A 23504-nucleotide genomic window follows, 5' to 3' on the forward strand; every position below is an offset into this window, starting at 1 on the left:
GGAGACGGATGGCCTCCCATTCGAAGAACTTGGCAAATACTGATTCTCAAGGGAAATAAAAAAAAAGACGTCGGCAATGCGAGCTATGCAATTGTCACTTCCATGGTCACTGTCGATGGCCCGAGCTCGCGAGGATGCGGCTGCATCATATGTTCCATGCACGCGACGATGCACGCACATTGCGAATAACTATTGTGTATTTGTCAAACGAGGAAATTAGGGGAATGTCCTCAAAAATTTACGTGAAAACTGCGACGGTGTTCATAAGACAAGAACTAGCAATCGCTCCAACGGCCATTACACTTGCACAAATTTTGTTCCTGCCACTCGGTTTGTTCAAAATTGCAGCAAAATTTCATGCGCGAGCGCCACCATACTGTCAGCAACTTCGTAATGCCAATCTGCTCACCGTCACATATTTTCATCCCTTTAGCTCTTACAAGTCCGAGAAAATTGTCTCGGCGCAATTAAGTTGCATATTGCTACACTCTTACGTATTCCCACAAATCTTTCCTTCGCATTGTGCTCTTCCGTTTCCAGAAACGGAATGCAAGGGCGGTCTCGTGAGGCGGTCGCCTAGTGCAACAATGCAACTGCATGCTTAACTGCTTTAGCATTGGTTGCGTGCGCGCAGAGTTGTACACGTTACTCGAAAAAAGTAATTGATTACAATTACTGTTACTACTGCGCGAAAAGTAACTCTTTACCGTTACAAATTACTTCATCGAAAATATAATACGTTACCGATTAAAAAATGTAACGCGTTACTTTTCCCGTTACTTTTAAGCTGTGGGCCATAGCAAAGCCAACAAGCCTGCAGTGAATGTAGCCATGCAGCTCTTGTTGCAAATTCTAATATGAGACACCAACATGCATGATAAGTGAAATTCATAAATACATTTGAAAGCAACATACAAAACGCATACACGGGTTTATTACACATTTATGTACACATTTAAAACAACATCGAAAGATCCGCTTCATTTTATTACTATTGTTATGTTCAGCCCGCACAATTTATCAAAACAGTCACATATTTTACTGTTGCTCCAGCAGGTCGCGGTATAAGGGATTATCACATTACTGTGGTATGCATGGAACACGTGTGGACTAGAGACGGGCGTCACAGTGACCTCTGCGTCATTGCTGCAGTTGAACTCGTGGTGGAACAGAAGAACAGATTGGCTTGCTGGAAAGAGTTGACAGAAGGTTAAAAAAGTAATCGATTACTCGGTAATTGATTACTGAAAATTGTAATCAGATTACTTGGAAAATTACTTGCTCACAAAATTAATTGATTATGTTAAAAAATTACTGAAAGAAGTAATTGATTACTAGTAACGCAATTACTAGTAACGGGTTACGTACATCTCTGCGTGCGCGTGAGGTATCTTCACGCCTTCTTCGCTCGGCGACCAATGATAGCTCGCAAACGAAGTAATGCACGCATTACTTCATCGAGAATAGCCCCCCTGTAGTAACAGAGCGGCCCATGGAACAATTTTGTACAGATGCCCTCATCTTTTCAACCGAGCTTGCAAGTCGCAGGTGTTACTGAAAGGTTCCCTCACCTGGTGAACATCGACGGGCGTCTAGTGAGTAACTTGGACGGAATATTCAGCAAATTTGCTTCACCACTACGACAAATTGTGAAGCCTTCAGTGCAACGCTATCTCTTGCTTGTGTTGTGAAGCCTTCTGTTCGATGTGCACCTGGCGAACGTACCCCATCAAGAAGCAAGAGTAATAAATTCACTGTTTCAGTGCCTAGATTTAGTGAATGTCAATGCGCAATAGGTGATCGGCACTTTCTAAGAATCATGGGAAGGCTCCACTTCCGTGTCTACGCTAGCAGACGACGCGTATTGTGGCAACGTGAGATAGGCCCTCGGATTAGCTTGCAAAGCAGGTAAAAGCGGTAGTAAGAACGCCGTCTATGATATAAATTACGATGTGCCTTTCTATATGTGCACATGAGTTAAAATCATATACTCGTAGAAAGAGAGAGACAAGTGAGAAAAAAGGATGAATTATGCGATATGAATGACCGCAATATGATCGCTAAAGCAATCAACGACGACGCACTTTTGCAGTTGTTTTATCATGATAATTTGAGGGAGAAGTACCTCTCAAGGCGCGCTGCAGCTAGCAGGTACTAGACGAATTCCTGTCTTCATGCAGCTCCACCAGCAGGTTGACAAAAAAAAAAATAGAAAAGGAAAGGGGGCGGGGGCAACAGTCACTTTGACACTGGAATTATATTTACGGCGCTTGCCATGGCGGTGGGTGGCTGGCATAGTACCTGTCGAAGCGTGCTAAAAACGAGGTAAGAACTGCCAGAACAAAATGTGAAGACTGAAAGTTTTAGTTAATAAGACCTGTGTGTGACGCGGTATTACTTGTAAGCGTCCCTGGCGAGCGAGGTTACGAGCGGAAAGTCAAATAGCCGCGCGTCTAGCTCATGGATGTACAGTGACGGCGGACTGCAGCAATACTAGCTTCCTTTTGTGTATTTGCATATTGCCAGAGCTGGAGGTAGAATGAGGGCGGTAAATGTGCGTTTCTTCCGAGTTGGTCGAAAGTTTTTATTATAGTTATTACAAGCTCACTAGTCACGAAAGCCTCACGTACTACGAGTGTCAGTAGCTATGGCGTAGCCGAAACGAAGTGTGCCTCACAAATCCTAGAATTTTTGTTCGTCATCCAAAACTTATAGCTGGGGTCCGCCCACTTCACGGCAACGGCCCACTACTTTTGACGTCCCGCGTTCCACAGGGATCGGAACAGCTTGAACCCTTTCTGCGAAGAGTTTGTGCACCCATACGCGGAACAAACGCCCATTCCACCGCACACAGGCTCCGAAAACAAGCGCGAAACAAGCAGCAGCAGCAGACATGTACAATATACTCAAAAATGTATTTAAGATAACATAATCAATACTAACGTTAGAATGTAATTAACATAGAGTATAAATACATGAAAATTGAAGTAATTAAGATAGTGTACAAAATACTTCAAAAAGTATTTGAAGTAAAATTAAGATACTATTTATCCTTCCATGATAGGCAAGCCCTGCTAGGCAAGCCAAGCTAGCCTGCATTTACGCCATTCTGTCTATTTATCCTTGAACGCAAAAAGTCACCGGTCACTGGTCAATGCGGCAAGTTCCCGCTATGCCACATGAATCACTTAAACCCCGCGCACAACGCTAGCCGCCGCTGTGTGATAGAAGTCTTTTAAACACAAGTCCCAAAAAGATGACAAAGAGATACCACATAACTCTACTAAGTATATGCGACCCAGAACAAAGCAAATTTCTAGCAGGTCCCTGCTCGGCGAGGTCAGAATTCGGCGCCACCGCGTCAGGGCACACATAATAGAACACTCACTGGCCAAGGATTAGTACACATGGGGCAAGGCCTCTAAATGGAGACTTCCAAGAAGGTCCAATGTCCGGGTCAAGAGTCACTATCCGGGTCAAGTCCGAGGGACTCAGGAAATTTCCACTGAACAAGCAGGATAATGGAAAGACGAGACACCGAAAATTTGAGAGGGAGATCGAAAATATGTAATTAGAGCATTGAGTAGAAAATACCATAAAATGTATTTTAAATAGAGTACAAATACAGAAAACAAAAAGTATGGAGTAGAGTACCAAAATACCGCAAATTGTATTTAAAATACAGTATTTTAAATACAATACTCAAAATACGTACAAGTCTGGGCGCAGCCAAATCAAGCCCGCCACCCAAGTCTGTAGACACAGAAGTGAGAAGCCACGTGGGCGCTGACGTCAGTTCCTTGAGAATTTACCGGTCACCTATTAATGCTTTTCTTGTGGCTGTATCATTGAGACTCCTGCGGGCTCATTCCACTAAACCAGCGCCGTTTATGAACTGAACCACGGAGTCCGCATCTCTTGAGAAGACTTGTGTTCGATGTGCACCTGCGAACGTATTCCCTCAAGTACGAATGGTGAATTCACAATTTTATTGCTAAAATCACCAATAAAGGTATCTGAAGTTTTCATTATGATGTCTAACATACGCAACTAACGCTGTTCATGTTATGGCTGTGTTGAAATTCGAGCGGGCTCGTCACACTGAACATTATATGACGCACTTGTTGGGAAGCCTTCTGCTCCATGTGCACCTGGCGAACGTATCCCTTCAAGAAAGAAGGGTATTGAATTCAGTGTTTTAATGCCAATATTTATTGAATGTAAATGCGCAAATAATGTTTTTCTTGTGGCTGTATTGTTGAGACTCGAGCGGGCTCATTTCATTAAATCAGAGCCGTTTATGAACTGAATTACGGAGTCCGCACCTCTTGCGAAGACCTGCGTTCGATGTGCACCTGCAAACGTATTCCCTCAAGTAAAAATGGCGAATTCACGATTTTATTGCAAAAATCACGAATAAAGTTAGCCGAGGGGGGGAGGGAATATATATTTATTGAAAGGGAAGCTGAATTTTACATTATGATGTCCAAGATACGCAACTAACGCGGTTCATGTTGTGGCTGTGTTGTTCAAATTCCAGTGGGCTCGTCGCACTGAACCTCACTTGACGCAATTGTTGTGAAGCCTTTTGTTCGATGTGCACCTGGCGAACGTATCCCTTCAAGGAAGAAGAATAACGAATTGAGCGTTTTTATGCCAAGATATATCGAATGTAAATGCGGAATTTATTCTCATCTTGAGACTATTTTATAGACTCGGGCGGTCTTATTCCACTAAACCAGAACCGTTGATGAACTGAATCACGGAGTCCTCACCTCTTGAGAAGACTTGCGTTCGATGTGCACCTGCGAACGTATTCCCTCAAATAAAAATGGTGAATTCACAATTTAATTGCTAAAATGAAACCGGGATAGAAAAAGTTGCGCTGGGAACTAACCAGGTTCTTGCAAGAGAATTACATGAGGGGAGCAGTGGGAAACAAGCGTCTGGGGATCGGGTAAGGCAGAAGAAATTGATGGACAATTCCACTGCAGGATGCGCAGGCTACTAATCGACCAATATAGCTTTCGCTACCGCCGTAGCGAGAACGTCACCGCTTCCCTTTGTGGTGCGCGACGACAAAGTTTATCGGCCATCGCGCGCGCACCATCTGGCGCTCACGCCAATAAATCATTCTTTCGCCTGCCATCAACCTGTGTGGTTGTCTCCTACATTTCCCCTTGTCGCGACAACCCACAACTGGTGACCCGAACGTGTTTCGAACGCCCCTTCGCTTCACTCATGGAGGATTCACCAGCGACTTCGCACATTAACCACGTCGCAGTTCGGCTGCGCCCTTTTGGCCTGCGAACCCTTCCATCTGGTTTGTCCAAGCCGAGTGCCAGTTCCAGCTCGCAGGTATAACAACACAGGTTATTATATACAAGCATGTCGTCTCCTACTGTACCTCCTGAGGTCTCTATGGCCTCTATGGCCTTTGTTGTCTTTGTGCCATTAAAACCATAATCTCTCTCTCTCTCTCCTGAGGTCGCCTCCGACTTTGCCGACATTCTGTGCGCATCGATGGGCACAACACCTTACGACACCTTAAAAGCAGCCGTTCGGATCTCGAGCTGGTCCCTGAATGCGTTTGGATCGAGTGCACTCTTCGTGGTAATGAAAATATTTTGATCGGTGTGCATTATTTCCCCCCTGCTTATAATGTGACTTCTCTTGAAAACTATTTTCTTCTCCAGGGTAACAAACTTGTCAATAGCTCATGCAAAATTCTAATTCTAGGTGACTTTAATGCACCCGGTGTTGATTTTGTGAATGGGGAGGTGCTAGGACGTACTTCGGCGCGCCTTGGTCATGCGCTCTTTGATTTTACTAAGTTTCACGGGCTCTCCCAATTCAATGATCTACCGAATCAGTTTGGTTCTACATTGGACTTGTGTTTCTCTAATTTTGATGTGTCTTTTGTGCACCCTCCGTCAATTCTGCTCCCTGTTGATGCATACCATCCCCCTTTGTTTACTTTATTGCCGCATGTCTGTACACAGCCACCCCGTGTCGGGGCTCCGCAACTGGCGTTAGATAGGGGTGATTATGTAGGGTTATATCACCATCTTGTTTCAACCAATTTCTCATCTGTTTTTAACTGTACTGACCCCAATATAGCTTGCCGTTGTCGGCCTCACGTATATAGCTGTTTCTCGTTTCACCGACATTGTGGCGAATAGCATCCGCCAGTTTGTTCCGCACCGAAAGCCATCTCGTCGTAAATTTCCTTTTTGGTTTTCGCATGAGACCCGTCTCTACCTGAAGAAAAAAGACTACTTCCATAGAAGATTCAAAAAGTATGGCAATACGCTGGATTATAGCCAGTTTGCAGCCTACCGGTCCCTTCTAAAAAATGATTGATAATGACCGGAGATTGTACCTGAATGATGTGCAGACTGACCTCCGCAACAATCCCCGAAAGTTTTGGAAATGGTATAAGCATGAACATCGGGAACATGGCGTGACGCTGTCTCTACATGACGGCAATACTCTGCAGTCTGACCCCTGTACTGTCGCTAACCTGTTTGCCACGCATTTCGCTTCTGTATATGATGACTCTAACTGCTCTGTTGCAGGCATTAGTTTACCAGTCTCCTCTTGCGTTGATAATTTACCATCGTTTACTATAACTGAAAGCGATGTTAACGCTGCTACACGCAAGCTAAGGCCAACCACTAGGCCAGAGCCTAACGGCATTCCTGCTGTCTTCCTTAAGGCTTATTGTGATATCTTCTCGCCTGTGTTAACATTTACAGTGCAATACATTTCGTACTCTGTGGAAGTCTTCCGCGATTGTTCCTGTCCACAAATCTGCTAACGTACACCTTGTGAATAACTGCAGACCGGTGAGTATATTGTCTGCATCTTCCAAAGTGTTTGAGCAAATTATAGATGTATATTTACCTCCTTTTTCAAATGCAAAATTGCGGACACTCAACATGGCTTTACTAAGGGTAGGTCGACCCTCACTAATTTGGTGTCTTTCATGTCATTTGTGTCTCCGGCTCTGAATTCACGCAGTCAAGTTGATGTTATCTTATTTGACGTTTCTAAAGCGTTTGATTTAATGAATAATGATCTCCTTTTATGCAAGCTAGCCACATACGGTATTTGTGACTCCCTAATTCGCTTTTTTGGATCGTACTTACGTCGTATACTATCTGTTTGTGTCCATGGAGTACACTCAAATGTGTACTTCCTTACATCTGGGGTTCCCCAGGGGTCCAATCCTGGACCGTTGCACTTCAACATTTTTGTTAATGACATTGTATCATGTGTTCAGCACTCCACGCTACTGCAGTATGCTGACGATCTTAAATTGATCAAAGTGATATCTAGTCCCTCTGATTGTGTTCTGTCACACGAGGATGTGTCTCATATCACTACTTGGTTTTCTGTCAATAAGCTTAAAATTAACAGTACTAAGACTAAGGTCGTCTCATTCACTCGTAAAAAGAACGTTAGTATCTTTTCGTACTTGTGCGATGGTGTTATATGCCGAGTGAATACAATTCGTGATCTCGGTGTGACTTTTGACTCCAAACTGCATTTCCGCGAACATGTCAATGCGGCCAGGGCTTCCGCACTACGCGTTCTGGGCCTTTTAACCTATAAATGTAAAGTTTTTGATTCACCCACTGTCTTTATAACGCTGTGCAAATCGTGTGTCCTCCCAAGACTCGAGTATGCGTCGGTTGTGTGGAATGCTCTGTGCGTCACTGATGTGAATCGCCTTGAAGCTGTCCAGAAAAGAGCTCTTCATGTCCTTCACTACTTTTTTCTACGGCGCATCCCGGCCTTTAAATTGTATGACTACAATGGTTTGTTGATGCATTTCAACTTACGCCCACTGCATGCACGACGCAATATTGCTGATGCTTTGTTTACTTATAAATGTGTACGTTCATCTATTGATTCTTCATTTCTCTTAAGTCGTCTTAGTTTTTGCCTTCCTCGAGCTGCGTTCCGCAATCCGCCTTCATTTTATGTAAAGAGTTTCTGTCCTTACGATTCTATTGTACGTTGCCAAATGTTGCTGAATTCAATTTCAATGTCATGTGACATCTTCTTTCCTTCCTTTGTGTTCTTTAAGAGAGAGATTACCATTATCTATCTACTACTTTCATGTCTGCTTTTTGGATTTTTCATATAGTTTCTATGTAGGTTTCCTTTTTATTGTTCGCATCTTCTTTAGTTTTGTTCAATTATCTTGCTTTCTTGTACAGTATTTTGTATCTCATTTTAACATGTGTGATGTTGTGTGCGCCAATACTAAGGCCTATGAGGCTGTTCTTGGGCACCAATAAAGCAACAATTTCAATCAAACGCACTACGGCCTCCGAACGTCCACGTTTTCAACAACTGTTGTCAGGCGAGGACCTCGGGGACAGACGACCGTTCCAATTCCTGCGCCACTTGCAAGGCCTCCTCGGCGATCGGGAAGCCACATTTGACGAATCTTTTCTGAAGGAACTTTTCCTCCAGCGTCTGCCTTCGGCGGTACAAATGACATTAGCCACCGCTTCGACCCTCTCCCTCAGTGAGTTGGCCCTGCACGCGGACTAAATTACGGAGGTCGCCCAACCCTCCGTTTGCGCCCTCGCCCCAACGGCAAGTCGTGGGCTCTCTCCGCCGCCTAGGAACTCTTCATTCCCGGGGCAACCTGAGCCACCTCAATCTGACCTCGGCTTACTAAGGGCCGACATCCAGAGCATGAGCAGTCTCGTGGCATCCGTCAGCTCCCATGATCGTTCCTCTGGGCCACGCGCGCAATTTCACCGCCAAACGCGCTCGCCTCGCGCCAACCGCAGGCGCATGAAGATCTCCGTCGCCGGCATTCCAGCGCATAGTTCGAGGTAACTCGTTACTGTAACTAAGTTTCTTTTTTTGGTAACTTGTAACTTAACTTGGTCCTTTTGCGCAATGGTAACTTTCAGGCTGAAAAACTTCGTTATTAACTTAGTTACATTTTTCACACGGTAACTTAACTTGTAACGAGTTCTTTTTGACGGGTAACTTCTCAATCTATGTTCCAGCGTCAACCAAACCCATCCCCGTTCTGCTGGTACCACTGGTCTTTCGGCGCCCAAGCCCGCAACTGCACGCCCCCTTGCTCCTAACCGGGATATGCCCCCGGGGAGCTCTAGAGGCGACGAGCCCCCCGCTCACCGCGACGTACGGGCCGTCTTTTCTTCGTGCTCGACCGGACGTCCCAGCGCCGTTTCCTCGTAGACACTGAGGCCGAAATCAGCATCCAAGCTACGCGGTCAGACAAGCTACGGAGCCCCATTTACCACCTAACTGCCGTTAACAACACTGGCATACCAGTCTACGGTGAGCGGTCGCTCACTTTGAACCTCGGATTACGGCGACCTTTCTCTTGGAAATTCAAGGTAGCAGCAATCGACCAAGCCATCATTAGGGCAGACCTTCTACAGCACTTCAGTCTGTTGGTCGATGTTGCCCGCAAGTCTTTAATCGACTCTACGACCAAGCTGCACGTCCTGGGCGTTGGTACATCTCCGCGCATCACCTTCCCTGCGTCGTCTCTCTCAGCTCTTCAGTCTCCCTTCGCGGCAGTACTCAGCGAGTTCCCATCTCTATCGCTGCCTCCGGACTGGACCAAGCCCGTACGTCATGACGTCGTTCGTTACATACTGACGTCGGGCCCACTGGTTCATTTCAAGCCTCGTCGACTCGCCCCAGAGAAATGGAATATCGCTCGTAGCGAGTATCGGCGTCGGGAAAGTGGCGCCCCCATCGCCCGGCAGTAGCCGCAGTAGCCCCCTCCCGCATTTACGGTTGGGTCGCCGCGGGAGGGAGACCTGTGCGTGGCTCTCCCGTGTCTGGGAAAAAAGGGGACCCTGGCGGTTGAGTGGCCCCGGAGGATGTTTAGGACCCTTAAGGCCCCTCCTGGAAAGCAACACACCGCTTTGGCCCCAGCTTCCCATAGACGGCTGGTCCTGGAAGGCCCGGCCAGGGCTATCCAGCTTAGTCGCTGCGGCGGCAAGGGTCAACCTCGTGCAGAGCTACGCGCCTGCGCCTGGGTATAGTGTGAGGGCACGTGCCACCGTGCGGAGCACGGTCCCCTGGTTGGGCTCGGTGGTGGGCGGCACGGCCTCCGCACTGAATCACACACACAACACATATGGCAAACAAACCCCTTAAAGGTGGTGTCCGCGAAAAAACAAGTTTCTCGGACTTGGTGTCACATTGAATTCAGGAAGCCTTCCATCACGATAAAACAGCAAAAGTTTCGCGAAATACGTTCATGTTTCGTTGCAAAACACGAAAAACGCCACTTCTGAAAGCAGACGTCTACTTCCTGTTCAAACGGCGCTCCCTCGCTTCGCCTTGCTCCTGTCTTCCGGTGACGTCACTGGCTTCTCGTCCGTGGTGGGTGGTGTCGCATTGTGTCACTGGTTCAGCTGCGATCGCGCCGCATCCGAAACTGTCTAAAGCTATGCCGACGGACGTTTCTGTAGGGATTTCATCCAGTCATTGCGAGTTCGATGAGGATGAAATTATTATTTCTCACGGAGAATCGCCGTTTGTGACCGACCCTTTGCCTTTGCCACGCGACGTGAGCGTCAGCGACGCGTCGAGCGACGAATGCGCAGAGGACGCTTCACAGGGCTCCACAGATGGGTAAGAGACGTTTCCAGCTTCCCCTACCCTTTCTGTGCAGTTTAGGCCGTAATAAAGTTTATCACTAGGTGCCTGTGTGGTCGCTGCCGAATGGTCGAAGCAGACGAGTGGCTGTGTTGCCGCTACATTGACCAAACGGCAGTTGTGTGTGACGAAGAAGGCGTCGACTGCGTCATGGACCATTCGCTGTTCGAGCCGATGTGTATGGATAGGCGGCAGCTACAAGTGCATTCGAGGATGCAGAGGTTTTATTGTCCAACATATATGGGAGAATGCAGCGACGAAAACAGGTGCGTACTCGTAGAATGTAGTGAGCGTTACAGATTGCGTTTTCAAATCGTTCCTTGGTTATTTTTCGAACTGGTTCCTTTTTATTCCCTGTATGTACAGTTCACTCAGGTACACAGCCTATAGGATTTTCGTCTGGTGGGTGTGGGGTCACCTTGGACGTGGCAACCGCCAAAACATCCCGGGGTGTGTCCTGCGCAGAATTAGGGACGCCTTCCCATCGCAAAGTTATCGGCTTCATAGAAACAGCTAAGTATGGTTATTATTTTGCCCTATAGAACTTGTCAGCAAGGCAGTGTACTATTGGATTTTGTACCAGATGTTATGAAAAGCTTGGAAAAATTTTACATGAAGAAATACACCCTCCAACAGCATGACAATGTTGCAATGGCTCAGCTGCATTTTGTTTCATTGAAATCTTGTATGCAGAACATTATCAAAAGGGCTTGTGCAAAGAGTCATTCATGGTAAGCAAGTATATGTGATGATGATGATCAATTTTAGAAAGAAGCGTCTCCCGTGCGATATCCCCCAGTTGTACAAAAATATTAAAGTAAGGTAAGCTGGAGTACAAAGTATTGCAGAAACCAGGCTGATGAGTAGCACCACTGCTAGCTTCCAAATGCGGTGCTGGGAAGGGATGCCTATGACATGTTCGTTATAATCTAGTAGGCCGTGGATCAGGCATAAAGTAGTACTATGTATGCTGCAATGAACAGTAATTTCTGCTAGGAAATGCTGTGTAGCACATGCACACATAAGAAAGGGATGATGATGGAAAGATGTAGCACAACACATTTATTGATGTGTGTATTCAGGATTTTGGATTCAAAGGGGTACAATGTCCCAGTCTTGTACACACAGTCTTCTTTCTGTACAGGTGAACACGCAGCTTCATCTCCGCCATGGTGGTCAAGGCCTACAGTTCCAGCAAGCATTAAAAATAGCACAATGATCTGAAAAGTGGTGTGCTTCACTCACCTGGGGTACCATCCTGCATAGTCAGGCATCCATAATTGATTTATCCACGAGCACACACTGCCTATAGCCGTCACTGTCACCAAGCCGCATTCTTCACAATGTGCCATTTTCTCTTTGTCTGTGATAATGTATAACCATATCAATCTTAGCCTTTGTAATATCTTATAAGGAAGTGTCTAAAGGTCCGTCGGACGGACACGATTGTTTATACATCGGGGTCCATCGGCTCAACATTATGTCGTGTTAGGTTAGTTTATTCTAGTCAGGTTAGTGCAAGTTAGCTTCGTGCAGCTCTAGGTTAGGTTAGGAAACAGTCTAGGTCCTCATAACACAGACGATCCGACGGACCCAATTGTTTATACATCTGAGGTTGTCGGGGCAGACCGCTTTCAACATTGTCGTGTTAGATGAAGTTGTTTTAGGTTAGGTTAGTTTGTTCTAGTCAGGTTAGTGCAAGTTAGCTTCGTGCAGCTCTTCCTTACAGACTGCCACAGCATTACTTCTTCTGAAGCTACAAAGTTACACCAGTGTGTTCATCTAGCTTTTCAAGCTGTTCTAAAATATACTTGATGTCAATTCACAATTTGCAACAGTTCAAAAATTAGTCTGCTAATTTCTCTGGAATTCCTCAAGGTGCTCAAACCTTGTGAAGCAGCAGGTTAATTGTGAACCTTATGTCCATAAAAGTGACGTCACTAATAATATGTTTAAAATTTCATCATGTGTGCAAATGTGATACTTATCTTGTGTGGGAAGAAATCCATATTTCATGGAACAGAAGTTCATTCCACTCTTGTCATTCTTTGCATAGATGTGCCATTCTTGCTTCATCTGTGATCACATCAAACTATATCCATGTTTGCTCAGTTTGCCTTCATAATGTACCTGCAACAGATAATTATACCAATGTCACACTGTGTTGTTTCTCAAGTCATTGTAACCTACTATATTTTATATGTTAGGTTGTATATAAGTGTAACACTTATCTTAGGTGAGAAGGCAGCCATAACCAAACAGCACAGGCCATTCTTCGCATTTCACCATTTTGCCTTTTTCTGTGATAACGCATTTTATCAATGTTTGCTCAGTTTGCTTACATAATATATTCAGTGTTATATCGCGTACCAGCGTCCCAAAAGTATCCTACATGGCAACTGCAATCACCTGTTCTCAAGGTGCTACCTTCAGCCATACCTGCAACAGATAATTATACCAATGTCACACTGTGTTGTTTCTCAAGTCATTGTAACCTACTATATTTTATATGTATAAGATTGCATGTACGTGCAATACTTATCTTCAGTGAGAAGGCAGCCCCAATTAAAAACAGACCATTCTTCGCATTGCACCATTTTGTCGTCATCTGTGATAATGAATTATACTGACGTTTCCTCAGTTTGCCTACATAACATATGCAATGACATATCACATACTGGCTTCCCAGTGGTATGCTACCTGGCAATCACGGTCATAATTTTCATCTGTTGCCCGTTTTCATCTGTTGTCGTGGTGTGCATGAGCTGTCATATCCCACTTGTCTTGTATCTTGTTACATGCATGTAGGATTAAGGTTCACGTAAGAGGAGATTTTCTAGAAACATCCTATACATGCATATAATTTTGCAGATTACAATGCCTACAATCGAATAAAACCTAACCTGTAGTCCACATTTTGTCACGAGTTTGTCAAGGTCAGTTCAGGAGCACAGACACTACCATCATCACTACAGCTGATCCAGCTCACCTGCTCCAAGCAACCTACAATTATGCGAGTGTCACACATCACAATATAAATGCTAGCTAGTGCGTAAATTAGGGCCTTGTGCTGGGTGTTAGACTTATGAAAATCAGGGTGAAAATTGCATTGATTGCATTATTTTTGTTTCTCTCAGTGCTTTACGTCTAAAAGAGGCACCTTTACCTTTTGTGTGAAGTGTGATACACATCCAAAGCATCAGCTACAAGGGCATTCCTTTCATTCTTCTCTGTGTGCAGTCTCCCTTCAACTGTGATAATGCATGGTCATATCGAATCGCATTACAAGCAACCAGTGATTGCACCAGCGGCCTACCTTGCATACGGATGTATCTATCTTTGGAATCTACTCCAATGATTCTGCCTAACTTCTTCGATGCTTGGCTTCTCTCCATAGGAGCTGCACAGTGTTGGCCGCTGCACACGTGGATTTGCCCTCTCGGCACTTTCATATGTTGGCCACTTGCTCAAACATCTGAAGAGCTCTGCGAATAGCTTGTCCACGTAGCCTGAAATGTATAGTATTTTTTTTGAAACTGTGTGTAGCATGTGACACATACAACATGAAGTGTTTATAAGTGTACTTACCATATGACACATTTTCCTTCAGTGGAATGACAACCCACTGTTTCTTTGGTTTAGACCCTTTCAGGACATACTTGTCAGTTCCGTCGTCATTTTTGAGCACTATCCTGGCACTGTTGAAGTTATAGTGCAGTGCAGCAACCTGGGTCCTAGAGAATATATGTCACCTTCATTATTGTTCAAGGTATACATGCAGTTAGAGGAACATCACTACTCCTGTGAACTCATGAACTGAGCTGATAAAATGAATGAACTCATTAAAGCTGAAATGCTGTAAGATGTCAGAGATTTGCAGCACACGTCAAAGGAACCCCAGATGGTCGAAATTATCCATAGTCCTACACTGCGGCATGTGCAGCATGTCGTCACACATATAGGCTGGCTCACCTTATGTGTAAACCTAATCCCTATTTGAATTTCTTTTTCAATGTTGTAAACTAAGCAGTACCTTGCCAGCATGCCTTCATATGTGTAGCTGTGCGACTTTGGTGCAAAATGGATGAGGAGGCTATGGTAGGCTTCAAGTCCATAGGTCTGGTCGCGTGGAGACAGCTTCGGGATGTCAACTAACAGGTACTTTGACATGAGAATGCTGTGAAGCTTCATGAATGGTTCTGTGCCTACAAAGCATACATAAGAACTCGTCATACCAATGTTTAGTATGTCAGTCATTCACTAATTTGGCAACAAGGAAAACCTGGAATATACTTATGACACAACAAGGGAAGGCTCGTACACAATTTGCACTACTGCACTGCACTCACCTTCGAGAAGCCACAGCCTTTCTCCGGGGTCATCATGAAAGCATCTTGGGTGCAATGCATTGGGGTGCGTGTGGACATTGATGACATGACGCATGACAGAAGTCCACTTGGCCAGTAGCTCCTCTCCATTGTCGGAACTTGTTTTTGCACACCAGTACAAGTGCCTTATGATGCTCTCACACCACAGGCCTAGTACTTGGTGTGCCTTTGTTTGTGCTGCTGCAGCAATTTTCTTCTTGATGCCTTGAAGTAGAGGGTTCATATATTTAAATTTGGTGTGCGTTACGAAGAAAACATTACAGAATGCCAAATTCTACACTGATGAGGGGATTTCATTGTATTACTTCAATGCCTTGTTCGCAAACTTGCCTTTAGCTACATGCCACACATCAAATCTATGTTTAATGGGCTTGGTCTTCATGAGTGCTTTAATCCCAGTATGCCTGTCAGTGATCAGCATGTCAACCGTCATTTCTTGTTGTTCGAGGTAGCCCAAGACCCGCTCAAGGCCAACCTTTTCCATTTGGTTGCTGGAGGATACCTCTGGTGACTGTAATATATGAAACACAGAAGCAAAGTTCATCGCACACATAATTAATCTCTGATGCACTGAATTACCATAATCTGCTCAAAGTGAAGAATCTTATTGACTGATGTCTCCAGGACTGTGTATGTCCCCATTAGTGCGCAATGTCCCGGAGAATCACACCTGGCGTCGCCTGCAAGTGTTAGAGGCGTTTCCTTGAGGGCGCACACCAAGGCTTCTTCCTCCAACTTCCATGCCTTGGAAGAGCAAATTTTTAAAAAATTAGATAAAGGGAGTCCATCATGCTTTCTGTAAATAGAAAATGACTTGTGCTTTACCTCCTTGACTGCGGGAAAAAGGTAGCAATGCTGCATTCTGAAGTACTGGGTCTTCTTTACGCTGGCAAGCTTCATGAACTGGAATAGTCGCAACACCTTTGTAGGGCTACATCCCGAAAAAAGTATGGCGGCGCTCATTATGATGTTTCCAACTGGCTTTCCACCAAGCGAAGGCTGACTGTACCAAACCCTGGTGTGATTGTTTTGGCATGTCACAGTTACACGTAGGCACGAGCCCTTGCAGTTGAGTTCTGTCACAGTTTTTGTCGTCAAACATTCTGGGCAAGTCTTGAGCAGCTGAAGAAGGCAGGTTTCCGAAACCATGTACATTGGCTCTCGGTGTTGGTGAGTGTCGCTGGTTTCGTGCCTGAAATAAGGGATACCAATAACCATAACGTAGCATGACAGAACTGGAAGAAAACAAGAAAGACAAGCACAGAGGGGCAAGATACAAGTGCTGAGTGTTCGTGAGGATTCGATACAGCGCTTGTATCGTGTCGCTCTGTCCTCTTCTTCTTGCACTGTTTTCTTCCGGTTATTTTGTACCAGCTACCCTATCTCTACACCAGTGTCAAGTAGTAGGAGAGCTTCTGAACATAGGTGTACCCGTCATCTTTAGTAGAGTGCTCAGTAACGCTGCTACTTTCTGTGTGGCTGTTGGCGGTATCACAGTGGTCGATGAATGACCTTTCACAGAGGGAGGTATCCTGCGTCCTATTATAAGGATGTGAACAGTGATAAGCTCCTATGCAGGAGCAATACAAAATGAACTGGAGATTAACATACAAGTTTAGGTCACTTTGGTTGGGGTCATACGTAGTGTCGTGAGGATCACGTATCCTGAAATGAACCATGACAACCTCTTAGTGTCCGCAGCAAATAGATGAGCACGTGAAGAATTTTTCTGCTCAGGCGATCATAAACACTCACTCTGTTTCACTGTCACTTTCACTCCACACTTGTGATTCATTTGTTGGTACTGGAGTTGAAGAACGGGGTGCAGGTTCAGATGGAATATACCATGTCTGCGTACCCTTCTGATGTGTGCGCATCTTAGTTTGAACACCTGAAACGTAATCATGAACAAATAATAAAATTAGGTACAACCAAAATATACATCTGCTTGACAGGGGCATACCTGGGAAGAGGAACAATAGTGTGACTACAAATTTAGTAATGTTTAAAGTTGAACACTCACCTGTGCTTCTCTTCTTGGAATCTGTCTGAGTTCCTTTGTCACATCTGTGTACGGGAGATGGTGCTTGTGGGGACTGAGGCATCTGAGGGGATAGACATGTTACTCAACAGAACTCCAAGCAAAACAACGTGACATGTGAAGCATGTTGTGACTGACCTCTGTAAACTGTTCTTGCCAGCTCAGGTCAACAGGCATTGTCACAGAGCAGGATGGCAAAGCTGTCTCACTATCTGTAGAAACGGAGATGTGAAGTGCCTGTGGCTGGATAGCTTCTGTAGGAACATGCAGAAACATATTGGAAACTGCATAATATCGAGCAAATGTTGGGAAGCACGCACTAAAAGCAAAAAGCACATGTACTAAACACAAATAGCGTACGTTCGCTTTGTTCGTGCGTTTTTAGCTAAACGACTCAGTCACGGGTCACATATGAAAAATAGTGTAAAAAACGAAATGCATGAAAAATGTTGGGTTCCCTGGAATTCCACGAAGCTATGGAACATTACCTGTTTGAACACACTCTTCGGACATTTCCATGTCAGCGCTGTGCAACTCATACTCCCTCACAGCGTCTTCAACGATCTGCAAACACAGCTGTTGCAGTTTACCAATAAAGAGATATATAATCCTGAAATTACCTCCTTTCGTCGTCGTTTCGTGAGCTCCGCGCATTCGTCTGCTGGCGATAGCTCGTCACAGCCAAGAGGAACAGCCCCACGCTTCAAAGTCCTCCGAGATTTCGCCAGACCGAACTCCAACTTGAAGCGATCAGTTATCTCAAAGCTACAGCTCGAGAAATGCGCGGAACAAACTCTGGCCGCTTTCGCCGGCTTCCAGCCCGGTGGTTTGCCCAAGGCGTCTATCCATGCCTTCCGTAATTCCGGCTCTCCCGGAAAACGAAAAAACTAGAGCGTCGGATCTTTCACTGAAGTCCGCGTACAGTAGTCCGAAGCACAACTCATACCAACCATGATGTAGATCAAAGTGGATGACAACGGATAACGCAGGATAGCTATACGGTCACAATCGTCACGCCAACGTGATCAACAGCAAACTGACATTCCGTCCATGTGCGCGATCATGTGACCAAAACAGACGCCAGTGACGTTGTTACGCACATTGTTGCCCGAATCCATGGTGCTACTGGGAGCAGACGGCGCTTTTCTGTTAAATTAAGTTTGCAAATGTTTTTCAGCGTTTCTGAAGAAAATTTTTCGGTGACATTCATTTTAAGCTACCGCGATTCCACACACACCACCAGCTCAACTATGTTTTTGTTCCGGACACCACCTTTAAAAACCCCCATGATCGGCGCCTGAAGAGGCGCTGCACCGAAGATAATCCAGCAACCGAGTTTTTCTACCAGAAACAGCCAGCATGGTTCCCTAGAGTCCTTGTCATACACGCAGATGAATCGATCAAGTCACTGTCAAAGCTGTCTCCATTTGCAACTGCTAAAGTTCTGGAACAGACGATAGGCAAAAATTACTGCTCGAAATTACTGCTCGAAAACTCCGCTCTGGTGACATCCAGGTGGAGGTCCAAGAAAAGGAACAGAGCGTATCCCTCCAGTCCCTTGAAGGCAATTGCCGACATACCTGTCACGGTCACTCCGCACAAGACACTCAACATCGTAAAAGGCGTCATTTCAGAGAAAGAGCTCCTGATGTGCTCTGACTCTGAAATTGAGGAGGGTCTCAGAGAGCATGGAGTGGTCAGTGCACGGAGAATAATTATGCGTAGAGACGGCAACGAAATACCAACAAAACATGTCGTACTATCATTCCAACTTCACACTCTTCCATCTACAATACATGCTGGCTACCTCAACTGTAATGTACGGCAGTACGTTCCAAACCCAAGGCGCTGTTTTAAATGCCAGCGCTTTGGGCATGGCTCACAGACATGCCGTGGGCAAACAACATGTGCAAAGTGTGCGGGGAAAGACCACGAGTCGCCAACATGTGAAAATGCCGTAAAATGCGTCAACTGTAGTGGCAGCCATCCAGCATACTCCAGGTCCTGCCCACAGTGGAAGGACGAAAAGGAAATCCTGAAAGTTAAAGTTGAGCAAAATCTTTCTTATACTGCAGCGAAGGCACAGGTGGCATTTTCTAGAAAGGACTCGTACTCCGAGGTTATGCGCAGGGGAGTGGCGCCACCTCGGAAATCTGTGGAGACTCAGACTGAGTCCCCACACAACACTCCCAACACAAACGTTGGGGACACAGCTCATGTGTCTCCCAAGGGAAACGTGGCCTGCCCAAGGGCTGGCCACAAGGAGGTCGCCAGCCCCAATCAGGCTGGCAATACCTCTTCCGAAGGGAATGGGGGCGGTGAGGGCTCGGTCCAAACCGTACCTCAGTCGATGGATGTCGATGACTGCTGCACGCCGCAGAAGTCATCGCCAACCCCTCAGAATTCCCCAGACCAACAGAAGGGGAAACAGCCGGGTCGAGGTAGAGGACATTCGCAGAAGGTGTCACCGAAGGCACCTCCAGCAAGGGTGCAAGCACCCTAAGTACACCAAACATGCTGAATATGCACAAGATTTTCATGCAGTGGAACTGCAGGGGAGTGCTTCCGAATGTTGATGATGTGCATGACCTCCTGGAGGCGCACAGGCGAATTGGCGTCTGCCTCCAAGAGACGTATTTGAACTCTGGACACACAAATCCGTTCCAACAATACCAAATGTTTAGGAGGGATCGCCCGGTGGTTTCGCGATCCTCAGGTGGAGTGGCGATTCTAGCATCCCGGTCTGTGGCTGCAGTTGAGGTGCCGTTGACAACAACAATGGAAGCTGTGGCTGTCCGATTGAATCTCTCTACACCACTTACGCTCTGCTCAATATATCTTCCTCCTGCAGCAGATGTGCAGCGACAGGATATCGAAGATCTCTTAGACCAGCTGGCAGCCCCATTCCTCATTATGGGGGATTTTAATGCACACAGCCGTTTGTGGGGATGTTCAGATTTGGACTCGAGGGGCAGACTTCTTGAGGATTTGCTCCTCCGCCACTCCATCACACTCCTGAACACAGCACAACCAACATACTGCAGCACATCAACACGGACATTCTCTGCATTGGACCTTTCTATCTGTAGTGCGACCATTGCACAAGATCTGCAGTGGCACGTGATCCAAAACCCCTATGGCAGTGACCATTTTCCAACTTGGGTAGAGTATCAGTGTGACGATGCTGTGCTGTGTACGCGAAAACCCCGCTGGAGGCTGCAGGACGCGAACTGGGCGGTGTTCAGCGTGCTGGCTGACCTAACCCTACACAACATTGACAACATGAGTATCGACGAGGCCAATGAACTCATAACAAACACGATAATAGATGCGGCTACACAATCCATATCCAAGACGTCGTCCTCTCTGCCCAAGCGTTCAAAGCCTTGGTGGAACGACGACTGTAAACGGACGCGAAAGGAACAACAAAAGGCGTGGGCTCGTTTGCGTCGATACCCGACAGTTGAAAACATGATCCAATACAAAAGGAAGCGTGCTGCAGCCAAACGCACAAGGGAGGAGGCCAAGCGCAACACGTGGAAGGAGTTTTTGAGTACATTGAACTCGCGAACTCCGGCCAAAGTTGTGTGGGACCGTATCAATAAGATCTCCGGGAAATACAAAGGGTTTACTGTGCCTTGTCTTTCACACAATGGCGTTCCCTGTACGTCCTTCGAGGAACAGGCTAACGTACTTGGCGGACACTTTGAACACGTGTCTAGCTCCTCCCATTACAGCCAGCGTTTCCTGTCACACAAAGCTGTTGCTGAAAAACGCATTATTAAACAACCTAAACAAGATACAGCACCTTACAATGTACCCTTCAACGCACATGAACTTCAGAGAGCCTTGCAGGCAAGAAAGAACACTGCCCCCGGCCCTGACAGCATACACTATGACATGTTGCGGCATTTAACACCCCAGTCGCAACAAATTTTACTCCACTTTTTTAATCGCGTGTGGAAAGAAGGAACTCTTCCGTTGTCCTGGAAGGCTAGCCGAGGTGGTTCCGGTTCTCAAGCCAGGGAAAGACCCGTCTGCTGCTATTAGTTATCGCCCCATCGCATTAACCAGCTGCCTTGGGAAGACTTTTGAGCGCATGGTAAATGCAAGGCTCGTATATGTTTTGGAAGAGGCAGGCATCTTTGACAAATACCAAAGTGGTTTTCGTTCCGGCCGGAGCACCCAGGACAACCTACTCCACCTAGAATCAAAAATCAGAGAGGCTTTTGTTTGTGGGCAGTTTTGCGTATCCGTGTTTTTTTATCTCGAAAAGGCATACGATACCACATGGCGCTTCGGGATTCTGCAAGATCTACACGCATGTGGTATCACAGGGTGCATGTACAGGTGCATTGAGAATTTCCTCAGGGATAGAAAATTTCGTGTCCGTCGGGGCTCCACTTTATCTAACGTCTTTGTACAAGAGAACGGAGTTCCACAGGGGTCTGTGCTGAGCGTTACGCTATTCGTTGTGAAAATGAACTCGATAGCGAGAGCCATCCCACCTGGCGTCCAGTACTCCCTTTACGTAGACGATATGCAGGTTTCCTACTCGGCATCAAGTCTTTCAACAGCTGAGAGGCAGGTGCAACTCACGATCAACCGTCTATCTAAGTGGGCTGATGAAAACGGCTTCAGGTTTTCCGCGCAAAAGACAGCGTGTGTTGTCTTTACGAGGAGGCGAGGCACATTTGCTGAGCCCTCGCTGCTCCTCGGTGGCAACACACTACCAGTTTCTGATGAGCAAGAATTTCTGGGGGTGGTGTTTGACAAGAAGCTGTCTTTTGTGCCACACATAAATTATATAAAACAGAAGTGCCTGAAATCCTCCAACATACTCAAAGTTTTATCCCATCGATCGTGGGGAGCCGACAAAGTCACACTGTTGCGGGTCTATGACTCGGTTGTGCGCTCAGTAATTGAGTACGGGAGTGTCGTGTATGGCTCGGCGCGGCCTTCGGCATTGAAGGTGTTGGACCCCATCCACCACGAAGGCATCCGACTCGCCACCGGTGCCTTCCGGACGTCCCCTGTGAAGAGTTTGTATGTTGAGGGCAATGAATGGTCGCTCGAGAGACGGAGACAATTTGAACATGTGAAGGCTGCGCTAAAGTACAGATGCCAGGGCGATGACCCAGTTGTACACTCTAGTGTGAACCCCGCTCTGGAGCGACTCTTCCTTGCAAAGCCCTCTGTTGTACCCTCGTTGCCGCTTCGTGTGCAGGCGGCGAGTTCCCGTGTGGGATTCAGCCCCTCAGGCGTTCCCTTGCAGCAGGCAGTCCTCGATGCTGCGCCTTGGCAGAGACATCTAATACAATCAAATTTAAAAATGACACAGTTGGACAAACAGTCCACTGCACACACTGTCATTCTCCAGGAATTCCTGGAGATTCACCATAACTTCGGGAACCACCATGCAATCTACACTGATGGGACTAAAGTAAGCAATGGTGTGGCGGCCGTTGCCCTTGAAGGTGATTCTATTGTGACGGCACGCCTGAACACGAACGCCACAGTTTTCACCGCAGAGCTTTACGCGATTCTCCTGGCTCTACGGCACATTCAACAAAACGACCTTCAAAATTCAGTAATTTATTCCGATTCGCTAAGCTCTGTGCGTGCGCTGCTTTCATGCTATGACACCAAGAATCACCTCGTCAAGCGAGTACGAGCGCTTGCGACTCAACTTTGTTCCCGAGGCTTTTCAATCTGTCTCTGCTGGGTCCCCAGCCACACTGGGATCCCGGGGAATGAACGAGCCGACCGTGAGGCTCGGCGAGCGTTGGCACAAGAGGAGTCAGCCCTAGGACTACCCTACCAAGACATCCTGCCAGTGTTAAAGAGAGCTGTCTGCACACAGTGGCAGCAGGAGTGGGACATGGAAGAAAATAACAAGCTACACCTCACACAGCCACACGTTTCCCCCCCCCCCCCCCGCATCGGACTGAACACATCAACAGATCATCCGAAGTTCTTTACGCGAGGTTGAGGATTGGACACACATGGCTCACGCATCACCACCTACTCAGAGGTCAGGATCCGCCAGCTTGTGCGCACTGCGATGACAGCTTGACTGTCTTGCACGTACTGGCATCCTGCCCTCACTTCGAACACCAACGCCAACAGTATTTCACCGCATTCTACAGATACCATGTCCCACTCCACCCAGCCCTTCTACTGGGTGACACCCCTCTTGTGCCGTTTGATAACGTAATCAAATTTTTGACCACGTGTGGGTTTCTTAGTCAGATGTAGATGATAAGCATTGCTCCGCTTTTATCCAATATCACCGAACTCCTCATGTAAATATCTCATTGTCCCACTTGTAGATAGCTTTTAACTGCCATGCTCGCTTGTTATCGTCATCCCCCTCTCTCTCTTATCCTGGTCAATCTCAT

At 46.4% G+C, this 23504-nt stretch overlaps 3 long non-coding RNA genes across 5 annotated transcripts in view; all 3 read right to left on the reverse strand.

The window, feature by feature from the left end:
• The window catches only part of LOC135372184 (uncharacterized), a 352119-nt gene that overhangs the window by 10248 nt on the left and 318367 nt on the right, over positions 1-23504 (reverse strand). The gene's annotated exons all lie outside the window — the stretch shown is intronic.
• Positions 11714-12963, reverse strand: LOC135372194 (uncharacterized). The gene is made up of 2 exons (XR_010415869.1): positions 11920-12963; positions 11714-11857 (listed from the first exon to the last, which is right to left on the reverse strand). It is a non-coding gene; the product is annotated as an uncharacterized LOC135372194 (long non-coding RNA).
• LOC135372192 (uncharacterized) lies at positions 12984-14380 on the reverse strand. Of its 3 annotated transcripts, XR_010415867.1 has the most exons (4): positions 14263-14380; positions 13991-14183; positions 13578-13925; positions 13393-13464 (listed from the first exon to the last, which is right to left on the reverse strand). It is a non-coding gene; the product is annotated as an uncharacterized LOC135372192 (long non-coding RNA). The 3 variants fall into 3 exon arrangements; XR_010415868.1 differs by having other exon boundaries at positions 12984-13457; positions 13578-14183; XR_010415866.1 differs by having other exon boundaries at positions 13578-14183.

Source organism: Ornithodoros turicata, unplaced genomic scaffold (genome assembly GCF_037126465.1).
Source record: "Ornithodoros turicata isolate Travis unplaced genomic scaffold, ASM3712646v1 Chromosome13, whole genome shotgun sequence".
In the NCBI taxonomy this organism is placed as follows: Eukaryota; Metazoa; Arthropoda; class Arachnida; order Ixodida; family Argasidae; genus Ornithodoros; species Ornithodoros turicata.